Source organism: Myotis davidii, unplaced genomic scaffold, assembly GCF_000327345.1.
Source record: "Myotis davidii unplaced genomic scaffold, ASM32734v1 scaffold217, whole genome shotgun sequence".
Classification (NCBI taxonomy): Eukaryota; Metazoa; Chordata; class Mammalia; order Chiroptera; family Vespertilionidae; genus Myotis; species Myotis davidii.
The window spans coordinates 10,096,080-10,103,161 of record NW_006290034.1 but is presented as its reverse complement, the minus strand read 5'-3'; the positions used below and the strand labels follow the sequence as shown (position 1 = coordinate 10,103,161).

Sequence of the window (7,082 nt, the reverse complement as noted above, 5' to 3'; positions counted from 1 at the left end):
TTCCGCCTGGACGCTGACGGCGAGGGCCGGGCCAGAGGCGCCCTCTGATTGGCTTCTCGGGTGAATGGTTGCCTGGAGACGAGTAAATCTTCGGCGGTGGGACGGGGTGAGGGTGCCCGAGAAGGGCACTGCGCAGGCGCAATAGAGAGGGGCTGCGCTGACACCTCTTAACTTCGGAGTTGCTGGGACGCCCTCTGTCTCTACTTTCCACTGCGCTCTTCTCGGCCGTTCCTATCACCCAGCTCCCCCTCCGCCCCCCAGCTTCCCGCACCTCCGTCCCGCTCCCTCGCCGGCCCGTTTTCCTCCTGCTTCTCTGGAAGTTTCGCGTTGGTTCTCTCTTTGCAGGAGTGGGGGGAGTGGAACCCTCACGCCCGCCTCCGGGGTGTGTTTTGAAGTCGGAAAAAAAATTGTATGGTTTCTGAGCCGAGGGAGGCTTCCTGGTTCCCCAGGCAAATTGGCTGCAGGTCGTTGGGGAAGGAGGCGGCGCAGTTGGTTAACCACCTGTGCGCAGTGAGCGGGGCTCAGGGCCTCGATCGAGGAATCCCTCGCCAAGCCCAGCGGGCGCGGCAGCCCCAGCCCCATGCGGGCTGCATCTGGGCTCGCGCGTGTTAGGTAACACGCGGGCGGGGTTTGGACGCCACCCACTCAGTCCGCAGCGAGCGGTTTGGAGTCCAGGTTGTACAATCAATGAACCTGGGAAGGGATGTCCATTCATCACCTGACGATCTGCAAGGCCTGGAGCAACTAACTTCACCCACCCGCCCTCAGTCTCCAACTCCTCACCTGGACGTGGGACTGACACGGGAACCGCGTGGTAGGGTTACCTAAGTCTTAAATAAGAAAAGGGGAAGCTCGCCGCGCATGCCGCATATCAGGTGTGTGGTCCGCGTTATTGATATAAAATAGTAACTGTTGTTGATCCATAAGCATTTATAGAGCTTGTACTGATGGGAGAAAAGATTACTTCTCGGAGGCGGTATTTCCGTGCCGGCCCCTCCCACTGCCGCCTGAAATGAATATGCGCTCCGTGTCTGCCTGGACAAACAGGGTTCTCACATACATGCCTTCCCTGGGAGGGACGGCTCCTGAAACGTTAAGGAGAGAGGAGACCAGTAGGAGTGCCTGTAGAAAAAGCCAGCGACTGTTGTAGGACATGTAGGTGATATGGTCTATGTGGGTTGTTTTTTGTTTTTTACTTTCAGTTTTTGAGGTATAAATTCAGTAACGTGCACAAAGCTTATGCGTACAGAATAATGAATTTCTACATATGTGTGCACCCATGTAACCGCCACCCAGATCAGGACATTGGCACTCTCCAGCTTCCTCGTGCCCCTTCCCATCCAGTGTCCCACGAGGGTAACCACTGTTCTGACCTCTATCGCCATATCTTAGTTTTACCAATATTTGAAATTGATATGGGTGACTTACACAGTGTGTGTACTTTTAGGTCTGGCTTCTTACACTCACTAGTGTGTCTATGAAATGTGTCCATGTTGTTGCAGGGAGCAGTGGCTCATTCCTTTCCAATGCAGTGTATTATCCCATTAAGCAAATATTCAGCAACTCATGTACTCATTCTACTGGTGGATGTGTGGTTTTGCCTATCACGACTGAAGCTGCTTACAAATAATCTTTTTTTTTTCCAGTTTGAGGTATATTTAACAAATAAAAACTGTATATATTTAAAGTGCACTACATGATGTTTTGATAGTGTGAATTGATCACCACAACCAAGCTATTAACACATCCATCATCTCACATAGTTACCGTGTGTGTGTGTGTGTGTGTGCTGAGAATGCTTGAGACCAACTCTCTTAGCCTTACAAATAATTCTTTTTTTTTCCAGTTTGAGGTATATTTAACAAATAAAAACTGTATATATTTAAAGTGCACTACATGATGTTTTGATAGTGTGAATTGATCACCACAACCAAGCTATTAACACATCCATCATCTCACATAGTTACCGTGTGTGTGTGTGTGTGTGTGTTGAGAATGCTTAAGACCAACTCTCTTAGGAAATTTCAAGTAGATAATACAATGTTATTAGCTATAATCACTATGCTATATATTAGATCCCCACAACTATTCATCCTATGTTTATACCCAGGATTGAATTGTAGAATTATAGAGTATACACATATTAAGCTTTAAATAGACTGCTAAACAGTTTCCCAAAGAGGTATAACAATTCATATTCCAGCCAGTGATATGAGATTTCCAGTTGCTCCACAGCTTTGCCTGGTATGGTCAGTTTGTTTACTTTAAAAAAGGGGGTGTGGATTCCATTGGGATTTAAATTTACATTTCTCTAATAATAATATTGAGATTATTAATAATATTCAGATGCTTATTGGCCATTTTGATATCCTTTCAGTGAAATGTCTGTTTAGGTCTTTTGCCATTTTCGGGGGGGTTGTCTGTCATACTGATCTATGTGTCCTTTGTCCAATACATGTATTACAGATATCTTCTCCCAGTCTGTGGCTTCCTTTTAATTCTCTTAATGTTATCTTTTGATGTACAGAATTTCTTAATTTTAAAAAAATCTAATTAATCTTATTTTTATGAGTAGTGCTTTTTATGTCCTGTTTAAAAAAAAATCTTTGTCCTAGGAACTTGATTGTTTTAGCCTTCACATTTAGGTCTGATTCCTCTCAGATTAATTTTTTGTGCAGCTTGGGGTCAAAATTTATTTTTCCCTCATGGATATACAGTTTAGTTCAGCACCAACAACACGTAGTTTTGTTGAATGAATGAATGAATGAATGAATGAATGAGTGAATTGCTAAAAAATGCAGTTAGGAGTGACTGATTACTTAAAATGCAGATTGTCCAAAAAATCCAGCATACACAACCACCTTGGAATGAATGCAGATTATTATATTCCGTTGGCCTTTGGGCCATTTCTACCTTTTCAGTGCCTCATGGATGCCATTAGCACAGGTAGCCTCAGGGGAGAACACAGGTCAGAAATTCTTACCTAGAATTTGATCTAGCAGGGGTTGGTCAGTTCTACCTTTTTCTGGATAAAATTTTGTCCAGCTTCCTGACCATTAGGCAATTTTGTGGTAAGTAAGAAGGGAGAGCCACGAGCCAGAAAAGAAATTCATTATTCATATGTGTGTATACATTTATCTTTGGGCCCTTTTTTATTTCTGGGGCATGACGACTTTTCTAGAATTTTGTTTCTATTTGTGTGTGTGTATGTGTGTGTGTGTTGTTTTTTAAAATACACAGTGTTCTTTCTACCTCATAAAACTGTGGCACCCTGTGCGGGGAGTTTCAGGAAGTCGCCAGGTACTGCCCACTGGCCGTGGAACCACGTATTGAAACTGTCCTTCTGGGGTTATCGAAGCCTCCTTCTTGCCCCATTCTGGCCTCAGCTGGAGCACATCCCATCAAAATGGTTTCAAGACCTTCGCACTCTGAGTGCTGCTTTGATCTGCAGCTGCTTTGATCTGCACCTAGGATTGCCGAGGAAAGAAAAGCAAAGGCGGGAAAGTCTTCAAAATGCAGGTTGTGCCTCACGACCCTGAAAAAATGTTATGTCTCAATAGAATCTTATTTAACTCCATGGGGAAGCAAAAAAAAAGAGTTTCTATTAATCCTTTTTGTAAGGCAAGAAAAACCTCTTGTTTAGTGCCCAGCTATCCTCACTGACCAGTTTCTTTAAGTCTGGAGTTTTTGTATTACTTTAGGTGGATCACCATGCTAAGTGTTTATTAAAATGCCCTGGTCCGAAGATCTTTTTAAAAATGATTTTTAAGCAAAGTTTTTTATTGCTCTACATTGCCATATAGAGCATGGCATCCAGATCATAAGAGCACAGCTCAACGATTTCCACAAACCGAACAAACCTGTGTCCTGAAGCAGCAGCGCAGGCCGTGCGGCCCTGCCTGGAGCCTCCACGGGGCACTGTCCCCTGAGCCAGGCTCCGGTGGGCGAGGCGGGGCCTGCTTTCCGCTCCATCTGGAAGTCCCAGCAGTGAATCCCGGTCTCTTCTCGGGCTTCTTCCGGCCACTGTTCTTCTTGGGTGGTACAGAAAGAACACTCGTTTTGGAGTAAAAAAGTGTAAGTTTTTTTTTTTTAAATGTATCATTTTATTGATTTCAGAGAGGAAGGGAGAGGAGAGAGAAGCATCAATGATAAGAATCACGGATCGGCTGCCTCCTGTACGCCCCCTGCTGGGTAACCAGCCTGCAACCCAGGCATATGCCCGGACCAGGAATCGAACTGTGACCTCCTGGTTCACAGGTCGATGCTCAACCACTGAGTCACGCCGGCCAGGGGAAAGGCGTAAGTTTTATTTGGAGCAAAGCACAGAAGGAATGAACCAAGGACTGGTCAGACCTGATGGGCAGGGAGGGGGAAGTGGGCTCGATCTTTGGGGCAGTTCTGACAGTAGACACACTGGGGCACCAGGGCATCAGGAAGGGAGGAAGATCAGGGTCGAGAAAGGGGAGAAGGCGATGGTGGCACTGCCGGAGGAAAGAGGGTGGGTGCTGAAGATGCTGAGGGATGTCTCTGGACCCACTTCCTGCCCACCTCCCTAAGGGTGTCGCTGGAGGAAGGGGGAGGTTGGGTCAGATGGCTTGCATCCCTGTCAAATGGCTTCCCGATCTGAGTCTCGGCTTCCTCATCCCAAACGGGAACGGTCATTAGCCTCCCTGCTCCACGGAGGTGTGTGCTGGTCACACGAGGTAGTGACCCCTGCGCAGGCCCTGGCCCCATGCACACAGGAGCTCCCTTCGCCAAACGGGGCCCTTTCTCATGTTACTGTCAGGACAGCTTGGCAAGCAGGTGGCGGAGAGGAGGGGAGGGTGAATGCCCCACACCTTGCTGTGGCGACTGACTGTCACTGCAGAGGCCCCAGGTTTCTTATCTGAGGATTAATGCTTTCAAATCTCCCTTCAGGGAAAAGAGTTTCCGTGGCTGTGTAAATTGTTAACGGTTCACTTCATATCTGTGACCAACCCTGGGGCCACTCTGAACCTGCCTTACATTGAGGTCCCGGATGTCTCTCCCCAGCTGCCAAAATGCCCAAAACTCCCCCCACCCCCACGTCCATGTCTGCTGGAGAACAGACCTGGTGCCCACCCCCTCCGCCCTCCCAACTGGCCAGAGGGCTAGCATGCCCCCCCAGGAACAGCGCACTCACCTACCAGGTGTACTGCTCAATGCTCAAATTTATCTTCAGTCCTCAGCTCAGCCTGAATATTTAGTTGCAATTCATCAAAAACGACTCTGGAAGATTTACACAAAATGGGATTTCTTTAAAAGCTACTGGCAAGCCCAGAGAATCAGCAGGACTGCCGGAGAACAGGGCCACACCACCACAGCCACCACCTGTTGACTGAGTCTTTGTGTCCCTGCTTATTCCCACCGCTAACTTCTGATTCAAAATCTGGATGGGGACCGTCTCTCAGCAGAGCCCAAGCCCCGCTTGCAAAGAAGGTTCAGGAACAGGTTCCCTGGCGCTTTCAGCTTTAACGCCAGGAAGGGGCTCTAGCCCAACAGCAAAGCAAGTTTAGATGGAGGTCTGAACACACGCCTCTTCCTTCCAGCCCCTGCACCCATCCCTGCGAGCACTGCTTCAGCCAATCAGTATCTTTGATGCATCTACCTCGGGGTCACAGACGCAGGCATGTTTCTGAGGCCTACACGTTAGGGGACCAGGAAATGGATTCTTTTTTTTTTTTTAATATATTTTATTGATTTTTTACAGAGAGGAAGGGAGAGGGATAGACAGTTAGAAACATCAATGAGAGAGAAACATTGATCAGCTGCCTCCTGCACACCCCCGACTGGGAATGTGCCCGCAACCAAGGTACATTCCCTTGACCAGAATCAAACCTGGGACCCTTCAGTCCACTTGCCGATGCTCTATCCACTGAGCCAAACCGGTCAGGGCAGGAAATGGGTTCTTGAGAAGCGTCGAGGATGGAGACGCAGGTCCTTGGCCAGGTGACACTTTTACGGCCAAGTGACACTTGGCCAGGTGACACTTTTCCTCCAAGTTTCTTAGAACAGACACCGAGTGGATGTTTGGTGGAAGAAAGAAAAAGAAAACAAGAAAGGAAGAGGCCTTGGGTAACGTCACCACTCCCCCAACCCCTAGTCTAGGCTTCGCTTCAAGCTCTGTGTTATATTAGCCGCTGCTCTGAGCCTCAGTTTCCCATCTTTTTTTTTTTTTTTAAGGACCTGGCCTGGTTCACCCCCAGCACCTATGGCTCCGGCAGGGGCGGGAAGGAGGGGAGGGTGCGTGGCTGTGCATCTCCATGCACCCTGGGGTTGGCTGCCTGTAATGACAGTGTCCCAGAGCTGAGCTTGTGTAACAGGCGGATATACTGAGTGGGGCCGACTGTTTGCTCAGCAGCCGAGAGGTCTATAATTAGACTGTCACAACCTCAGCAAAAGTACGGGATCAATGTAATCAGAGAAGAAATGGAAAAGAACACGGCATCAGTCAAGGCCTCCAGCGGGTCCCCGCAGTTTCCGGAGCACTAATCGCACAGGCGGGGCCCAAGTCCCGCTGTGGGTTTCCTCCTGGTGATGACCGGCTTGGTTTGGGCCCATCCTGATGCCCCTCTCAGCCACCAGCTCTCCTCGCCTCCCCCTTCTCCCTCCTCTGCTCACGGAGTCTTAGCCATGAGAGTCCAAAGGAGGCGGGTCGCACCCGCTCAGTGGCGAGGCCCCTCCAGTCCTCACCTGTGCATGTGGGGGTGAAGGCTCCCCTGGGAGTGGCTGGGAACCGAGACCCCAGGTGGGGAGCTGACCTCACAGCGCCCAGGACCTGAGGGCCACGGTGATCCAAGCGCTCATTTTTCTCAATGTCCTCTCGGCACCATATTAGTGATTCCTAACCATTCATGAGATTTGGCTACTGTCCCTTCCAGCGTCTCCTCTCACCACAAATTTGCAACTCCTTTGCCATCTAAAATTCAAACTCCCAGAGGGGACTTGGCACCAGCGACTCTGTGGACATGTGCTTACCCCTCAGGTGGCTTCTAGGTTGGGACCACAGATCACAGGTGCTCAAGGGACAGCAGAGGGGGGCCAAGAGCCTGAGGCCTCCGGGG

The 7,082-nt window shown here is 49.0% G+C and overlaps 1 long non-coding RNA gene across 1 annotated transcript in view; it reads right to left on the bottom strand.

Annotated features, from left to right (window-relative positions):
* Window positions 1-5,166: 5,166 nt before the first annotated feature.
* Window positions 5,167-7,082, bottom strand: part of LOC102766734 — a 20,767-nt gene continuing 18,851 nt past the window's right edge. Inside the window, exon 3 of the long non-coding RNA XR_001513747.1 lies at window positions 5,167-5,247. This is a non-coding gene — a long non-coding RNA (uncharacterized LOC102766734). The remainder of the gene's footprint in view (window positions 5,248-7,082) is intronic.